At 49.3% G+C, this 19,934-nt stretch overlaps 1 protein-coding gene across 1 annotated transcript in view; it reads right to left on the bottom strand.

The window, feature by feature from the left end:
* CACNA1A (calcium voltage-gated channel subunit alpha1 A) overlaps positions 1 to 19,934 on the bottom strand; it is a 247,894-nt gene that overhangs the window by 175,887 nt on the left and 52,073 nt on the right.

The raw sequence follows: 19,934 nt of genomic DNA on the forward strand, positions 1-19,934 counted from the left end.
GTCCGCATGGCCCACGCTTTAACCCCCGCGCCGTGCCCCTCTCTCCCTTGTTTCAAAGTGTCCGTGGAAAGCAGAAGCTGGCGAGGGCCCCGGCACTCAAGCGGGCTCAATCCTGATTTTTTTAAAAATATGCAGGGACAAGAGGAAAATTGATCAGGAGGAGACAGAACGGGGCACGGGGGCCAAGGACACATGCCTCGAAAGCGCGGGCGGACGCCCTGTCACCTTGGCGGGGCGGGGGGCTCGATGCCCCTTGGGCATTTTCCTGGGACAACTCATTTGACGAGTGATTTGTTGAGCATCTACTACGTCCCAGGCCCTGTACTGGGCTCTGGGACAGAGCAGCGAGCAGAACGAACGGTCCCCAACTCTGGGGGTGGGGGCTTTTGTTCTGGCGGGATGGAGAGATGATAACCAGCAAACCAATAAAAGTGGCTCAGCGAGGTGCTTTTTCAGGGCTGGGCAGAGAAGGGGAGCGTCAGGGGCGGGGCGGATTTGAAGGACATTTGAGCGCAGACCCAAAGGACGTGAGGAACCAGGCGGATATTTGGGGGGAGAGGACCTCACGTGCAAAGGCCCTGGGGCTGGCCTGTGCCGGGTGTGTTCGAGGAACGAAGAGGAGACCAGTGGGCTGGAGAGGAGAGAGGGAGGTAGGAGCCATGGAGGGTTGCGGGCAGAGGAGGGCTGGCACCTGGCGCAGGTGTCCTCAGGTAACCACGGAGGCGGCGGGGGAGACGGAATTTAGGAAACAAGGGAGCAGGTGACGGGTTTAATCCAGGCGAGAGAGGATGGGGACGGAGCAGGGCGAGAAGTGGGTGGCTTCCGGGTAGAGTCTGCGAGGTGGTGCCAGCAAACCTTGCGACTGAGTCGCATTTGGGGGGGCTAGAGGAGCTGAGGCCGACCCTGACGTTTGCGGCTGGGGCGCCGAGAAGGGATGGAGCTGCCTTCACCGAGACAGAAAGGAGGGCCAGAGGGGCAGGTTTTTTTTGGGGGGTGGTGGTGATGAGCAGAGGTCTTGGGGAGAGTTTGTACTCGATTCGCCACCCCCCCAAAATCTGATGAAGATGCACCCCTAGAGCCACAGTTCAGGGACTGGGGTGGGACGAGGTTGACCCCGAGCTGGCTGAGGGTTGCAGGTCAGATGAGCTGCCCTGTTTGCAAATGGGGGTGCTAACAGCACCCCCACACACATGGGGAATTCATGTAAAGTGCTCGGGCAGCACCTGGCACGCGAGGACTCCGGTCACGAGAATAAGGCTGGCTGCGGCCGTGCATCCAGCTAGACTCTCCCCGGCAGCACGGCGCCTGCCAGTTTCCAGGCTCTCAGGAGGCCGGGCTGAGCAGGGGGCGGCTCGCGCCGAGGTCCCTGCCTCCTCCCTTCCCGCGTCAGAGAATAACAGACCCGGGGACCCTCTTGCCGCATATGAAGCCCGCGGTGACAAGCCGTGACCCCGGAGCTGGCCTCCTGGTCCAAATCCTGTCCCTGCCAGCTTCCAGTTGTGTGGCTTGGAGCAAGTCTTTCACCTTTCTGTGCCTCACTTTCCTCATCCGTGAAATGGGAATAAGAAGAAGCGGATTTAGTTCAATGGATAGAGCGTCCGTCTACCACATGGGAGGTCCGCGGTTCAAACCCCGGGCCTCCTTGACCCGTGTGGAGCTGGCCCATGCGCAGTGCTGATGCGCGCAAGGAGTGCCCTGCCATGCAGGGGTGTCCCCCGCGTAGGGGAGCCCCACGTGCAAGGAGTGCGCCCCGTAAGGAGAGCCGCCCAGTGAGAAAGAAAGTGCAGCCTGCCCAGGAATGGTGCTGCACACAAGGAGAGCTGACACAGCAAGATGACGCAACGAGAAGAAACACAGATTCCCATGCCGCTGACAAGAATAGAAGCGGACACAGAAGAACACACAGCGAATGGACACAGAGAGCAGACAACTGGGGGCGGGGGGGGGGGAGAGGGGAGAGAAAGAAATTAAAAAAACAAATCTTAAAAAAAAAAAAGAGTGACTATCAGTAAACGTGTACTTCCTTCAGCCCCACCCCCACAAGTGTCTCCCTGGCCACCTGGTCGCCCTCCCCCGGACCTCCCCACAATGCAGCAAACAAAGGGCTAACACTTGGCACCACGGGCGGTGCCTCCTTTCTCATTGGTCCGTGCTCTGGCAGCCCAGATGCTAAGCCATTTTTTCCCACTTTATTTATTTTTTTCAGGGAGGTGCGGAGATCGAACCTGGGACCTCCTCGTACATGGGAAGCAGGCGCTCACCCACTGAGCTCCCCCTTCTCCCCATGATGCTCAAGCGTTTTATTTATTTGTTTATTTTTATTTCTCTCCCCACCCCCCACGCCGGTTGTCTGTTCTCTGTGTCTATTTGCTGCGTGTTCTTCTTTGTCCGCTTCTCTTGTTGTCAGTGACAGGGGAATCTGTGTGCACTCCTTGCACGTGGGGCTCCCCTACGCGGGGGACACCCCTGCGTGGCACGGCACTCCTTGCGCGCATCAGCACTGCGCGTGGGCCAGCTCCACACGGGTCAAGGAGGCCCGGGGTTTGAACCCTGGACCTCCCATGCGGTAGGCGGACGCCCTAACCACTGGGCCAAGTCCTCCGCCCCCGATGCTCAGCGTTTTAAGTATCATCTCTGAGTAAGGGTCGGCCAGACACAGAGAAGGTGGCATTTTCCAGGCAGCAGCATGTGCAAAGGCCCTGGGCTGTGTGGGCTGCTGGTGTCCCTTTCCTTATTCTCTCCCTCTAGACTGCAGTAGGTGCGCAGGAGCCTGGCTCTGCGGCGGGGAGAACCTGGGTCCGAATCCTGGCTCAGCGCTTGGCGTCCGTGTGACTCTGGGCGATTGGGTGAGTGATTTCCCCCTCTCGGAGCCTCATCGGTGATAGCCTCCCTGGAGATGGGGCTGGAAGGCTTGGGGACAGTAATGCCCTCAAGAGCCTTTCACACAGTAGGTGCTCAGTTAATGCTAGCTTCCCTTCTCCAAGGTTGTCCTGCCAAGGGACGAGAGGCAGAGGCTGCTGGGAAAGAAGGCAGGAGCAAAAAGAAAGCAGGGGCGTGGGAGAAGGATGGAGAAGAGGAGGATGGGACGAAATTCAGAGGTCTCTGCGGAGACACCCCGAGCCTTCCTGCCCCCCCGGGAGCCCGTGGAATCCGGAGCAAGCTCTGAGCAGCCGCAGGTGACATTTCCAAAAGCTCCTTGGCACAGGGAGCCGGGCCACGTGGCCGTGAACCGAGCCGGGTCAGCGGGACAGGCGAGAAATCTGCCCCTTCCCTCCAACAGTGGCTGGCTGGGAACTCAGCTCTCAGGTTGTGATTGGATCAAAGCCGAAAGAACCAGAGGAGGTCGCGTCACGGTCCCCACCTTTAATTCCCGGGCGGCTAGAGCCTCGGGTGACTTTGGCTCTCCTTTTCACCGTGCGAGGCAGTGATCTTGACACGCCATCCCCGGGTATGGCCAAGGGTTGGGAATGGAAAGGAAGGGCGTGGCGTGTTGGTTTAGAGAACTCAGGGCAGAGGGCTGAAGAGAGCAGGAAACCAGTAACTTCCGTATCCAAACCCCCTGACTTTGTGCTGCTCCTTCCACCAAGAGGTGGGGTATATTGTCCAGCCCCTTGAACCTGGGCTGGCTCAAGGCTTGCTTTGGATGTGGACTGCGAACTGCACCATGGGAACGAGACCGGGCTGGCCAGTTGGAGAATGAGACACCTGTGATGCGGATATCCCAGCCGAGGCCATCCCTGACCAATGCATACACACAGGGGGCTGCCCAGCTACCCCAGAGCTGACCACAGATGTTGGAATGAGCACCCATCCAAGCTTAGCCTAAACTGCCAACCTGCAGAATTGTGAGCTAAGCAAACAAAACGTGATTGTCCTTTGAAGCTGCTGGGTTTTGGGGTTGTTTGTTACGCAGCATTATTATAGCAACACATAATGGATCCAAGAGGGTATATAAAAGAGATGGGGGGAAGCGGATTTGGCTCAATGGATAGAGCGTCCGCTTACCACATGGGAGGTCCAGGGTTCAAACCCAGGGCCTCCTGACCCGTGTGATGAGCCGGCCCACACGCCATGCTGATGCATGCAAGGAGTGCCCTGCCACGCAGGGGTGTCCCCTGCGCAAGGAGTGCGCCTTGTAAGGAGAGCCGCCCAGTGCAAAAGAAAAGACAGCCTGCCCAGGAATGGAGCCACACACACGGAGAGCTGACACAGCAAGATGACGCAACAAAAAGAGACACAGATTCCCCGTGCCGCTGATAAGAATAGAAGTGGTCACAGAAGAACACACAGCGAATGGACACAGAGAGCAGACAACGGGGGGTGGGGGCGGGAAAGGGGAGAGAAATAAATAAATAAAAAATAAACCTTAAAAAAATAGATGGCTATAAGGTGAATTAAGACAGAATTTTACAATAAAATATTCTGACTTTGAATGTAACCATTTGCCAGGTATAAAATCCAAAGGTTGAGCAGTCTCTAGAAAGGGTTGGAAAAGTGAAATACTTTTCTAGGTGTCCCTGCAGCTGATGTATTTCTGGCCAGTGAGATGTAAGTAGAAATGTGTGATGGAGGATTTTGGGAAAACTTTTGCTTTGCCTGACACAAAAATGGGCACACCTGGATGAAGCCATCCTGTCCTGACTTCTTCCTGCCTTGAATGCAGATGTGATGCTTGGAACTCCAGCAACCATCTTGCAACCACGAGGAAAAGGCCAACAGAATCACGGAAGTGCCAGTGAAAGCCACACAGTGCCCTTGCTGTTTTGTAATACGATAAAGACAAAACTCTATTTGTTTATGCCACTGCAAGTAGGATATTTTGTTACTTGCCACTGAGCACATTCCCGATACATCCTCCAAGCGTTTCTTCATTTCTCGGCCACACATCACCCCACGGTAGGAATCAAAGAACACATTTCTCCTTTCTTTTTCAGGCACAAACGCCCAGGACGCTGTCCTCTCCCCCGTGCAGAGGCAGTCCTGGTGATGAAATTCTCACTTCCGAGGGAGAAAAGCCCAGTTGGCTCATTTCTCCCCTTCTGGAACAAACTCGACACGTTGTCACCAGCCAAAGACAATAAAAAATGTTGCTAACTCATCCCAACTCTCGAGTCCTAGATTCCACCTAGGTGTGGCTTGCCTCTTCCACTTCGAATTTCCCTGCCTTTCGTTCACTCCGACCTCTCCTCTTCCCAGAAAAGAAATCCCCTGTGTCTGTGAGCTGGGGAAGGAGAGAGGGTTCTTTGTGTCCTAAACATCAGTGGAGCCCAAACTCCCCAGGGGCCAAAGTCTGGTTTTCAGCTGCTCCTTATTTTTCCCTTACTCCACAGAGCAGCTAGTTGAACTTCCCAACAGAGGCCAAGAGGGTGAACTTCATTTCTTTCTCCCTAATGAATCCCAGAGATGAAGAGATGCTCAAAGGACTGCACCGGGAAACCTAAACACTGGAGCTATAATTTGTGGCAGAATTCCGGTAAGTGCAGCCAGTGAGGAAGACATCTTCACAACTGCACCTGAAATCTTGCACCGCTCAAGATGTTCTGACCACAAGGGCAGGTTCAGCTCAACCACAGGGCGAAGCTGGGAAACCCCAAAACGAACATCGCCAGGAGGGGCGCTCGCCGCAGCCCCCTCCCTACTCAGGTGGGCTCACTCTCAGGGGTGTGCTCACGTGGCCTCCCCAAGTTTCCCAGGGGCATACGTGCTCTAGTTGCCCACGTGGCCACTCATTTGCTAAGGCAACTTTTTCTTTCTCAATTAAAAAAAAAATTTTACATTCAAAAAAATATATGAGGTCCCCATATACCCCCCAACCCCCTCACTCCACTCCTCCCACATCATCAACCTCTTTCACCATCGTGGCACATTCATTGCATTTGGTGAATACATTTTGGAGCACTGCTGCACCGCATGGATAATGTTTTACATTGTAGTTGACACTCTCCCCCAGGCCACCTAGTCCACCCAATGCCCAGCATCTGTCCCTGCAGCACCACCCAGGACAACTCCAAGTCCTGAAAATGCCCCCACATCACATCTCTTCTTCCCTCTCCCTGCCCTCAGCAGCTCCCGTGGCTACTGTCTCCCCATCAATGCTACAATTTCTTCCATTACTAATCATAATAGTTCCATAGTAGAATATCAGTAAGTCCACTCTAATCCATACTCTATTCCTCCATCCTGTGGGATGGTGATGTCCACTCCACCTCTAGATCAAGAGGGGGCTTAGATTCCACATGGATGAGCTAAGGCCACTTTTATCAGCTGTCTTCTCAACTCTGCCTTACTTGTCTCTCCCCTCCCTGTGTTTTCTGGGGCCACCAAATAAAGTACTTGTTCTCTGGTCTTTGTCTCAAGGAGTGTGTGTGTTTTAAAATGTATTTTTTATTTATTTTTAAAAGATACATAGATCACACAAAATGTTACATTAAAAAATATAAGAGGTCCTCATATACCCCCCTCTCCTCCCACATCAACAGCCTCTTTCATCATCGTGGCACATTCACTGCATTTGGTGAATACATTTTGGAGCACTGCTGCACCCCATGGATTATAGTTTACATTATAGTTCACACTCTTCCCCAGTGCATTCAGTGGGTCATGGCAGGATATAGAATGTCCAGCATCTGTCCCTGCAATATCATTCAGGACAACTCCAAGTCCCGAAAATGCCCCCACATCACACCTCTTCTTCCCTCTCCCTGCCCTCAGCAACTCCTGTGGCCACTGTCTCCACATCAATGATACAATTTCTTTTGCTGCTAGAGTCATAATAGTTCTATAGTAGAATATCAGTAAGTCCACTCTAATCCATACTCTATTCCTCCATCCTGTGGACCCTGGGTTGGTGATGTCCACTCCACCTCCAGATCGAGAGGGGGCTTAGATTCCCCATGGGAGTTCTTAACTACGAGAAAACCAGACACTGACTGGCTGCCTTGGGCATAAAAGGGAATTTTAATTAGGAAGCTCAGATAATGAACAGGAGGACTGAGGAGCTGGGTGAGGGGGACTCACAAAATAGACAGGAATCAAATACTGTGGCAGGACCAAGGTAGCCAGCCCTCACCGCAGGAACCTAAGCCCTCCTTTCATGCTTAACTCCCTTACTTCGTTTGCACATTTCTGCCTGGAAACATGGGATGGGTGCGCTTTCACTTGCATGCCTTGGCTCCTTGCCTGCACCCCCGCTTCTTCGACTTCTGAGGTGACCCGGCAGGGCTGCACAGTAACGAGAGGGGGGTTCTCCTCAGCTTGGAAGGTGGCGTTGGATGTTGGGTACTCAACCAAGAAGAGCCACTGTTCACTCGAGTCAGCTAACGGTCTATGGAACTGAGCCTGGAGCTCTGAAAGAATTACTATCATCATTATAATTACAGTGATTAGTCTCATAATAGCTAATATCATGGAGCACTCGTTCCACGCCAGGTTCTGCTCTAAGGGCTTTACGTGCATTATCTCATTTGATCCCACCTTTCGAGGTAAGGGTGATTATTATTCCCATTTTACAGATGAGAAAGTCGAGCTCCAAAGAAGCACTACATCCCCTCCTCAGACCATCCACTGGTAAATACCATCGATAGACCCAACCCAACACGTGCCAGACATTCGCTCATTGAATCTTTAAAATAACCCCATCATGGGAAGCAGATTTGGCTCAACAGATAGGGCGTCCGCCTACCACATGGGAGATCCAGGGTTCAAACCCCGGGCCTCCTTGACCCGTGTGGAGCTGGCTCATGTGCAGTGCTGATGCGCGCAAGGAGTGCCCTGCCACGCAGGGGTGTCCCCCGCGTAGGGGAGCCCCACGCGCAAGGAGTGCACCCCGTAAGGAGAGCCGCCCAGCGTGAAAAAAGCGCAGCCTGCCTGGGGGTGGCACCGCACACACGGAGAGCTGACACAGGAAGATGACACAATAAAAAGAGACACAGATTCCCGGTGCCACTGACAAGAATACAAGTGGACACAGAAGAACACACAGTGAATGGACACAGAGAGCAGACAATGGGGGTGGGGAGGAGGGAAGAGAAAAAAAAAATCTTAAAAAAAAATAAAAACTAAAACAACTCTATCAGGTAGGAGCCATTTGCCAGATGAGGAAACTAAGATTCAGGCAGATACAGTACCTTGCCCAAGGCCACACAGGTTGGGGACAGTGACGGTGGATTTTGAATCTGTTTTAAATCCAAAACCCGTGCATTAAACTGCTGTGCTCCAAACGGCCGTGCATATATATTCCCTCTCATTTAGAATTGCCCACATGAGAAGCGGACAAGTCACAAAACAATGCTGCAGTTTAATGCAGGACTCATGTTGGAAATCACCATTGGGTTTTCTGGCCATTGTATCCTTTTTTTTTTCCTTCAATGTTAAAATATCCGAATTTATTAGTCTTCAAAATTGTCAGATTTTTTTTTTGATAATTGCTTTTCCCACATAAATTTTAGGAACAGCTATTTTTTTAGAAATTATCAATACACAGAAAACTACCGGCAATTTTATTAATCCATAATTGGATTCATTTGATTGTTTGTTAAGAATTGATACCTTAAAAATTCAGAATTTTCTTATATATGAATTACACCTTACTACATGAAACATATCACTCCTGAGAAGTGGTGAGCCAGTCGTACTTCAGTTTCTGCAGCTCTGATGCCTCGTAGCCTACCTTTTTGAGAGCTTCTCAAGTGCATTTCCTGTATCTCACAGAGTGAAAACCATCCCCTTCCAAATTTCACGACAATCTGCCCAGATGCTGTGGTCTGAGGCAATCGTGCCCAAAGTTATTTATATAGAGATACAGAACATCCTTCCAGCAAGCCCACCGTCCCACTCTTCTGTTAAGAAAGTTTGCAAAGGAAAGGAAAAAGACCTAGGAAATCGATACATCCCCCAAATAAGATCATCCAACTTATTATCACCTCTGGCACGGAGGGTAGGCACTGCCAAATGTTTTCCTCCGCCAAACCTTCCAAACGAGAGAACCGGTGTGACTGCTTCCTTTCCTTCTCAACCAAACCTCCACCGCTGAAACGTCAGGCATTCCAACTTCCTAGTGGACAACCCTGCCAAAGTCACTTTTCTCTTAATCACAGACCCCCAGGGGTCTCTTCCCTGCTGCAGTCGCCGGAGCTGAGTGCGGCTTGCTTCTCCCGAGCTCCCGTCCACGGTGCCGTTTGCTTCCTTCCCCCACCCCATCCCTGCGTGTGAGCATTTCCTGGGTCTCTAACCTGCCCTGAGACACCTTTACTCCGACAGGCTTCGCTGCATCCCAGCGTTAACCGTCCATCTCTTTGCAGGTGCCTCTCACCTACAAAGCCGGTGGAGCTCGAACACCACGTCGACATCCACCTGCTGCATCACATTTCTACGCAGGCGTCTCCCGGGGACCTCAACACGACTGAAACAAGTTCACGATCTTCTCACCAGAACTGCCTCTCCCACCTTGCAGTGAAATCGCCCTTACGCCAGGATTATCGTGTTCCGGAGTTTATTTTTCCGGCAAAACAGCCCTAAATCCGTCCTTTCTTTCTTATTTTCTTGATCCTACTTGGGTCCCAAATCATCTCAGACTTGAAAGCATTTTGATTCCAGAACTTTACTGCATCACAACCAGGAATTCTCCTCTTCCTGGCTATATTTACGAAGTGCCTACTGTGTACTAAGAATCATTCCATTTAATCTTCACCTTAACTCCATGACATAAGTACTAATAGAAGCCTAATTTAACAGATCAATAAAATTAGGACTTAGGGGATTTAAATCGTTTGCACGAAGTCACACATCTCTAAGCGGTAGCATCAGGATTTGAACCCACAGCCCCGAAGTACTTTGTTATCTTTAAATTTTTATTTTAAAAATTCCTATTGAACTTTATCATTCATGCGTGAACATACATAAACAATAAGGGTATAGTAAAATCTGTGGCTTTTACAAAACAAACATGCATATCATCATACAGGGTTCCCATCCATCTCCTCATCACCACCAACTTGCTTTGCTGTAAAACATTTGTTGCAAACCATACACAAGGAATTCGGTGGTGGATGAGATGGACTGTGGTTAACAGAACAAATAAGAGAATGTTCTCTCATGAATCATAACAAATATATAATACCAATAAAGGATGTAAATAATTGGGTAGGTGGGGGGAACATATACCAAATGTAAGATATGGGCTATAGTTAGTAGCAACATTTTTACAAGGCCCAAAGGACTTTTTACTGCAATAATGTTAAGTGCTGATTTTGAAGTCAACTGCACAAGGGAAAAATTGCACATACTCAAAAATTCCCTTAAAAAAACCTTTAAATCATCTATAAAGTTCACTATACATGGTTTTGTATATTTATTAAGCCTGGAGATAAATTAGGGTGTACTATATAATGTGTACAGTAATATATGGAAAAAAAGAAAGAGAACAGTATTCTACATGTGATAGACACCACTGGTTGTCCTCATAGCCATTTTCTCTTCCCTAATTTTCTACGGGCAGAGCCAACTTCCTATAAAATGGCAAAAACACCAATACTCGAGTTCCCACTTGAACTCAAAACTCAGAATGGTCATGTGACCTAGTCATGGCCAATAAAATGTATAGGGAAGTCTGTTGGGGATGCCTGGGAAAGATTTTCCTCCTGGAAAAAAGAGGAAAGCCTCTCTTCTCACCTCACCTTCCTGCTTTGGGATGAGGCTGCAAGGGGAGGAAATGTGGCAGCCATTTTGCAATCTTGAGGCAACAAACCGTGAGGTCAAAATTCAACACATTAAGAAAAATGGAGTAGAAGGACATCACAGAGCCATCCAAACTAATCCTGGCATACTTACTTGTAGATTTCTCTACTCAATGCTAATGCCTCTTCTAGTCACCTCTTTTGTTACTTGCTGCCAAAAGCACTGCTGACACACTGGTGTCTATGAAGAACATTTATCATGCTAGTTCCTTGGAAAAAGCTCACTAAATGGGATGGTGGGAGGAAATGACCTCATTATTTAACTAAGACGGTCTTCATTTATTTTGTGTGTGTGCCACACAAAAGTTTGTGTAAGTCAAATTCGTATAAGATATCATTTTTCTACATGCTTCATAGTCTAATACTTTGAAATACCCAGGACTATTTCCTACCAATGTAAACTCCTCAGTCTGGTTTACTTAGACTTCCCAGCCAGATCATCCTGTCTGCTCAATCTTTCAATTCTTCTATTTAACATCATTGGAATACCATTCGGAAGAAAGGAAACATCCCCAGACACATTTTAATGCCCAGAAGCATTAAATTTTGTTCTTGACTCTGTCCCTGATGCATCCTGAAACCCTGAGAGGTCCCCAACTGTGCCTGTGAATAGTGAAAAAACAACCCATGTCCCACGTCTCTTTAGAACTGCAAACTAACACGACAACCGTAACAAAATACCCTGGCTCCTAAAACGAATGGCTCTTAGGGTTAGGAAGGGACTTTGGGGTGTAAGCGATTTGATACTCTTTAGCTGAGGATTGTCTCCCAAAGAGGTTGATGCATGGGTGAGTTATACGCTTAGGAAATACACACAGGCTGCCTAGCTCAGGCAACCTGCACAATCGCCGACAGCATAGCTGAGAACACACCCCTGTCCAGACTGCCCCTCTTCATGCAAACTTATCTGTGCCAACTTACTAATGCTAAGCAGCTACCAAAGCCGATTTCCACTCAAAGGCATGATGCATAAGACACACCGCAACGCCAGGGATAGGATTACAGCTGTGGGCAAGTGCATTCTCGCCACAAATACATGCAAGGCTTAATCCAACCCTGCTCGCCACACCATCTCTTGCAGACCAGCAGACGCACAAGGGCTCCTGGACTGAGGGCTCCTCTGCCTCCGGCTCAATCATTCCACAGGAAACCTCCCTCAACCCTGGCAGGTCAAGGGACCATGGATCCATTCCACCCGTCAAAAGCATTAAGTGAGCACCTACTGTGGTCCAGGCATGGGGAATGAAACCGTGAGCAGGAGAAACCCAAATTCTTGCCCTCACAGAGCCGACCTTCTAGTAATAATAAATAAGGAAAATACCTAGTTTGTCAGAAAATGGCAAGTGCGATGGAAAAAGGTCAGTCGAAGGAAGCGGACGGGAAGGGTTGAGCTCGTCGCTAAGGGGTCAAGTAATGCTGGAGGAGTTAGAGCCTTGAAGATGGGGGGGACAGATCAAGCAGATGCCTGGAATAGAGGGAACGGTGTGTGCAAAGGCTCTGAGGCAGCCTAGAGATGTCGACGGCCTCAGACCAGGATGAAGGTAAGTGGGGAGGTCCAGTATATTGAAGACAGAACCTATAGGCTTTGCAGAAGGATGGGCCATGGGGTTTGACCTAGCAGGAGGAGGCAAGAAGCACGTGGAAGGAGGGCACTTCCATCAGCAAGGCGGGGAAGGCAAGAAGGGGCGGCTTTAGAGAGAGGCTCAGAAGCTCTACAATGTCTAGATTGTGAGATGCCTGTGGAACCCCCAGAGAGAAGGCGTCAAGAGAGACTCCGGCTGGAGATGCCAGTTTGGGGAGCATCAGCATAGAAGGGGTATTTAAACTCTTCAGTCTAGAGGAGATCTCCGAGGGAAAGAAACAGGCAGAGAAGACAAGAAAAGAGGAACCTTCCTTTCCCTACAAGCCCCCCAAATCTCAGCTTTGCCTCTCTGTTACACGACCTCACTGGAAGCAAGGTTCTTCTGTCCCTGGCTCAGGACAGGATCCTCCCTGGAAAGAGGGGGCATTGTCCAGCTTCTATAATCCCCGTATCAAGACAGGGGCTCCAGGCCCTGCAACGTCTCCTGCCTAAAAGCAGGGGAAGCGGATGTGGCTCAACGGATAGAGCATCCATCTACCACATGGGAGGCCCAGGGTTCAAACCCAACGCCTTTTGACCCGTGTGATGAGCTGGCCCACGCGCAGTGCTGATGTGCACTAGGAGTGCCCTGCCACGCAGGGGTGTCCCCCATGTAAGGGAGCCCCATGCGCAAGGAGTGCACCCCGTAAGGAGAGCCGCCCAGCGCGAAAGAAAGTGCAGCCTGCCCAGGAATGGTGCCGCACACACGGAGAGCTGACACAGCAAGATGATGCAACAAAAAGAAACACAGATTCCCAGTGCCACTGACAAGAATGTGAGTGGACACAGAAGAACACACAGTGAATGGAACAGAGAGCGGACAGTGGGTGGGGGGGGGGGGGAGGGGGAGAGAAAGAAATGAAAAATAAATCTTAAAAAAAAGGTATGTCCATCTTTTTGAAAAAAGCAAAGCGTGGCGTCTCCCACTTGGCCGTGTCTGCTTCAGCCTGAGCCCCGCCACTTGCTTCCCGTCCACTGAGGTTTTCTTTGCCCACCAGGCAGCCGCCTCCCGGCCCTGGTGAGAAGAGTCACTGGCCCTGCAAACCACGGAGGCAGCGGCCGGACGCCCCTCTGCCACGGCGAGGCAAGAGGATGAGAATCTCATCAGATTCGGAACCTGTGGGGAGATGGACGGCAAGGTCCTCTCCAGCCCTGCGGGGAAAACGGTCAAGACACGTCACCTCAAGGAAAGGAGAAATGAGTTCATATGGCTATGAGTCTAAAAAAGAGTCTGGAGGTTGTCAGAAGGATTTCCCTTATGCACACCTGAGCAGAGTCTCAGAGACAGATAAAGTAGATACAACCCCAGCTATTGGTTCTTTTGAGGGATAAAGAGACCCACAGGTTCTATGGTCATGGCAGATGGGGGTTCACTGCCATGTCAGTTGGCCCTTCTTGGAAGCTGGTGTTTCTGCATGATGGAGCTGGACTCAGATGGGATCTCTTTTCACAAGCCTTTCATGCTACTTTACTGGAATTGTAGTTGGTGCTGGGGTTTAAGATATATCTAGGGGATTTGAATCTCTGGACTGACAATATGATAGCCAGACCCTGAGCCTCAACAGACTTCAGCTCCTACACTCTGATTCATTGGACTTACCCCACTCAGCTAACATGGAGTTGAAGAATGTCAACCACCACACCATGGAGCCTAGAGTGCCTACAACTGAAAGCAGGAGGATTGCATCCAGTATCCATGTGGAATCTAAGCCCCCTCTTGACAACGATGTGGAATGGACACAACCAAGCCAAGGTCCACAGGAAGGAGGAATACAGTAAGGATTAGAGTGGACTTAATGATATTCTATTCATGAATTATTGTGGTTAATAATCGAGAAAATGTGACATTGGCGTGGAAAAAGTGGCCATGGTGGCTGCTGGGTGTGGGGAATGGGAGGAAGAGAAGAGATGTGGAGGCATTCTCAGGACTTGGAGTTGTCCTGGGTGGTGCTGCAGGGACAATTGCCGGACATTGTATGTCCTCCCATGGCCCACTGGATGGAACGTGGGAGAGTGTGGGCTATGGTGTGGACCACAGGCCATGGGGTGCAGCGATGCCCAGAGATGTACTCACCAGATGCAGTGGATGTGTCATGATGATGGGGGTGAGTGTTACTGTGGGGGGAGTGGGGGGGCAGGGGCGGTGGGGGTAAATGGGGTCCTCATATTTTTTGAATGTAATATTTTTTTTTAAAAATGAATAAAAAAAAAAAAAGAAACGTCGCCTCTTGGCTCTGCAGAACGACATCACCCGGTCGTCTGCCCTTCATCCTAGTGGGCAAAGGAGGGCTTTGGGACCACGAGGTGGACGTGGGCTGGGAGCTGTCCAGGGTGCTGAAACCTGTAACCCACCGAGCTTCCAACCATTACACCGTGAATTAGTTCGGGGTGCCCTGAAAGCAGACCCCAAGACAAGGGCTTGGGTACAGGTGATTAAGTAGGAAGGTAATCCAAGGAAATACAAGTGACAAACTAGGATGGGATGGTAACGTCCACTCCACCTCTATATTGAGAGGGGGCTTAGATCCCACATGGATGATGGATGCAATTTTCCAGGTTGCAGTTGTAGGCACTCTTGGCTCCCTGGTGTGGTGGTTGACCTTCTTCACCTCCCTGTTAGCTGGCCTGGGTAAGTCCAATAAACCAGAGGGTAGGAGTTGCAAGTCTGCTGAGGCTCAGGGCCTGGCCGTCACGTGGACAGTCCAGAGATTCAGGGTTCACAGGATGGAGGAATAGACTATGGATTAGAGTGGACCCACTAATATTCTAGTAATGGATTGTGATTAGTAATGGAAGAAACTGTAGCATTGATGTGCAGACAGTGGCCACGGTAGCTGCTGAGGGCAGGGAGAGGGAAGAAGAGATGTGATGTGGGGGCGTTTTCAGGACTTGGAGTTGTCCTGGGTGGTGCTGCAGGGACACATGCTGGACATTGTATGTCCTGCCATGGCCCACGGGGTGGACTGGGGGAGAGTGTGAACTACAATGTAAACCACTGTCCATGTGGTGCAGCAGTGCTCCAATATGTATTCCAAAAGCAAAGAATGTGCCACGATGATGAAAGAGGTTTTTGATGTGGGAGGAGTGGGGTGAGGAGGGTGGGGGGTATATGGGGACCTCATATTTTTTTAATGTAACATTTAAAAAAAAGAGGGAAAAAATTTAACTAGGATGGGAGGGATTGGTGGAAGGTACCCTAAGGAGAGTGTTTCATTGTGGGCAGCTGGGGTTCAGTTCTGGTCCCACTGAGATTATAGAATGAGCAAAAGGGGTATGCAGGGACTTTGTAGACAGACTTCCCTCACTCCTGGGCTGAAACATACTTTGGGGGTGCATCTGGCACATGGGCCAAGCAAACCGGGGTGATACCGGAGAAAGTCCTCCAACAGAAAAGCAGAGTGATGGGATGTTGGAGGTGGGAGCCCTTTGGACAACTTGATTTTGGACTTCTGGATTCCCGGACTGTAAAACAATTTCTGTTGGTTAACCCACCCAATTCGTGGTACTTTGTTACGGCAACCCCGGTAAACCAAGCAAGAGCTCCTGTGTGAGTAAAATAAAGGGGTTGCATCGCCCAGAGCCCGGGCAGCCCTGTGATTCAATGATGCTACAGGACAAAAGTCAACCTCCTGCCCTGTTGGTCCCCAGGGACTTAGGTCTTTTCCTTGCCTTTGCTCTCCAATGACTGTCCAAAGCCAGGGCAGTTTCTAGCACCTTCCTAACAGGAACAAAGTAGCAGAGCAGGCAGTCACCCAGAACTCATCTGTCTTATGCCTTATCTGCCTTCAAGACGTCCACCATAAACTCCTGAACTGTTTGACTATATCGATGGGATGGTTCCCATCACCTAAAAGACCTTATTAAATTTCCTGAACACTGTTTATCAGAAGTGTTATGACGTTCCAGCTTAACAACCATTTAATTTTATTGAGCACTTACTAGCTGCTATGTGTCCACAGATACAAAAACAATTATCTTCATCCTTTCCCCGGCAGTGTTCGCAATCCCTTTTCTTAACACACACAGCTCTATTGAATGATCTCTTAGATATTTATGTATATTTGAGCATTACAGTAAAATCTCTGTCAGTCTCAGAAATAGAGCCAAGCTTTTGAAATTTCCCTTCTGCTCTTTTCAGTACAATGATCAGACCTTCAAATAAAATGGAGACATATGATAAAGGGGTTTGATAAAATTACAGTTAGAATTCCTCTGATGCCCTGAGCTAAGCAGAATGAACAAAAACCCAAGAGTAAAATCATTTTCGCCAAACTCCACACGTGAGGAAGGCAAAAACCTCAGTAGTCCATGAAAAATGGATGCTATCTTAATATGGTGATTTACTTAGGAATGTGAGAAGACAGCGAGTTACTCAAAACACCCTCTTGAAAGTCGTCATTATCTCGGTGTCGATTTAATACACTCGCATCCCCTCCCTCCAGAACACAGAATTAAGATTTAGTGCATTGACATTGAGCAGAAGGCTAGACGTGCAGGGCTCAACTGCCCTGTTCCTAGCTTATAATCCAACAGGAGACTAAACAGCCCCTGGAATTTGACGTAATGAACTTTGAGTTATGTGCCTGATTTGAAGGAGACAGAATCACCAAACAATAAGGAAGGATGGTTAAAGAGCAGAGTAAGTCAACAGAAAGGAATGAAGAAAGAATAATGAAGAAAGGGGAAGAGGACGAGAAAGGAAGAGAATCTAGAATACTGATTCCTTTTGGTTTTATGGTTTTGGACTTCCCAGTGAGACTCTTATGAAAGCTACAAACCAGAAAGATAGACATACACACACATTTTCAGAGGATTCACAGATCCGTTTAATCGCCACCATGAGTTTCCATGCCTAGGACCTATCTGGAGAATTTCTCAACTAGAAGCTCATCAGATGTCAGAAAACTGGAAAAAAGACGATGAGTTGTCAGCAGGGAGATACAAATATCCAGGTAATAAACTGAACCCCTTAAATGACCGCCCCTCAACTTCATAATCACTAATTGAGGCTTACTCTGTACTCAACAACACAAGAATCCCTGGGTGGTTCACAAACCCTGTTATAAAAAACTAGGCGTTTTTAAGGCTCTTTTTTTTTTTCAAGCAAGGACAAGGCAGCCCCTACCAGCAAAAGTCAGTCCCCAGGGAGCTTGAATTGGCACAAGCACTTTGCAGAGCAATTTGGCAATATCCAAGGAGGTAGGTAATGCACGACTCAGCAATTTCACTCCTGGGCGTGTGCCCTGGAGAAACTCACTCACTAGAAAAGAGGGGAAGCTTGGTTCAAAAGAACCTGATGCGGGAAAGAAACAACCCAAATGGATAAGTACATGACAGAACAGTCACCTCACAGAATACTACGCAGCGATGAAAAAGGATGAATGAGACCTAGTCTTGTCAACCGGGTTAACCCCAGGTGGAGTGCAAAAGGCAGGCTGTGGAAGAAAAAATGAACCAAGTAGGCGTTTCTAGAAAACCTCAGGCATGCAAACAGGAACGTCTGTTTCTCAGGGTTGCTTACGTAGGTATAACAGAAAAAGTATAAAGAGTATAAATGGAAATGCTGAGCACAAAATTCAGCAAAGAGCATCAGGGGTGGGGGGGGTGGAGAAAAAGGGATGGGGCAGGAAGGGGAGCACGGAGATCTTACACCGCATTAGAAAGGTTTCCTTTTGGTGGTGGGCTGCTCTGTCATCTCCCTGCTCCAGCCACTCTGGCCTCTTCTGTGTTCCTCAAACACACCAGAGAACACCCAACCCCAGGACCTTTGCACCGGCTGCTCCCGTTGCCCGTGTGTTCCTCCTCCAGCCATCTGCATCCTGCCTTAGTTTCTTACAGGTACCACAGATTGGGCAGCTTAAAACAACAGACCTGCGTCATCTCGCGTCTGACATCAAAGGGTGGGCAGGGCCAGGCTTTTGCTGAAACCTGTTGGGAGAGTGTCTTGCTTGCCTCTTCCTAGCTTCTGGTGGTTGCCAGCAAACCTTGGTGCTCCTTGACTTGTGGCAGCATGACTCCAGTATGACCTGATTTGAACTTAATTAATTTCATTTGCAATGACTCTAGTTCCAAATAAAGTCACACCCACAGGTAACAGGAGTTAGGAAGTCACCATATCTTTTTCGGGAGACACAACGCAACCCATAGCACCTCCTGACTCTAATACATCCTGCTTCCCTTCCCTGTTTTATTTATTTTTTCTCTATAGCCCTTACCACCATCTAACTCGCCAGATAGTTCATTCTTGCACTCGTTCGATAATTCCTGCATTCATTCATTTATTTTGTCTGCCCTCCCCACCAGAACATCAGCTCCACAAGGATGAGGACTTCTGTTTTGTTCACTGCTGGGAACCAGTGCCTAGAATAGGGCCTGATACATAGTAAGTCCTCAATAAATACTCATTGGATGAATGCATGCATGCACAGGTCTTGGTTATTGTATTCTCTACCTCGTTTTTGATGGTCTGGACAATTTTTGGGCTAAAATGTTCTTTTAGCAACAACAATGACAAAAATCCAGCCACAGGGGGCTGCTTCATGGACAAGTTTCCTAGCAAGGGAGAGAAACGTGCCCAACTCCGTGACTTGGACACCTGGAACCGGCCAAGGTCCCAAGCCATAGGGATGTGGAGACAGCCAACAGAAGTCCCGCCACGTCCAACAGAGCTGGCCCAGAATCCGCACAATGGGCTGCACGTGCCGAATGGCTCTGCAGAACCAGCCCAGTAGGACGCTGCTCCTTCTGCAAGAAAACAATGATGCTCTGGAACAAATGTGTTCAAAATCTGGATTGCCAGGGCCCAGCTAACACAGCATGGGTGCAAAGATTCGTGATATCTGTCAACGGGGGCAAGACCTGGAGGGGAACGAAGACCCCATAGAGAGAAACTGTGAGGACGGTCCCTCAACCAAGAGATGTCTTAGAAGGGAAGAGACGGACCCAGCTAAGGAGAGAAGAGGGCAGGCAAAGGAGCCAGAATCAGCGTGAGATGGTAATGGCCATGCTGGAAAGTGATAAAGGGATTTGGGCTCCATACAGAGACCAGCTGGCCAGTCACCAAGTCCATTTCTCTTTCTTTCTAAGCACAGCCTGATGTTTCCCAGCTTCCCTTGCAGCAATGTGTGGTCATGTGACTGAGTTTTAGCCAATGGGATATGAGTAGATTGAATGGGCCAAGTCCAACCAGGCCCATCAAACCTACCAAGCATCAACTTCCATGTTCTTCTGTCTTCCATGGTTTGAGGCAGACAAACACAGAGCCCTTGGAAGTTGTGGGTTTACAATGAAGAAACACAATATGGCGACGGTCTAGGTTTCTCTTATCACCGGAAGAGGGAAGCCGCTAATTACGAACAGCTTTTGGGACCTTTTTAAATGAATGAGAAAAAGACCCAAACTTCAACTGTGTTTAAGCCATTGCCTAATCTGGGACTTGTTTGTTACAGTAGCTAGTGTTGCCCCATACAGAGTTCTTGAGGAAAGTATACACAGTCTTCAACCATGGTTGTTGGGTACATATCTGAAAATTTCTCAAAGGCAGTGCCACTACACCTTATCTAGATGGTTTTGTCCCCGTA

This window comes from Dasypus novemcinctus, chromosome 30 (genome assembly GCF_030445035.2).
Source record: "Dasypus novemcinctus isolate mDasNov1 chromosome 30, mDasNov1.1.hap2, whole genome shotgun sequence".
Lineage (NCBI taxonomy): Eukaryota > Metazoa > Chordata > Mammalia > Cingulata > Dasypodidae > Dasypus > Dasypus novemcinctus.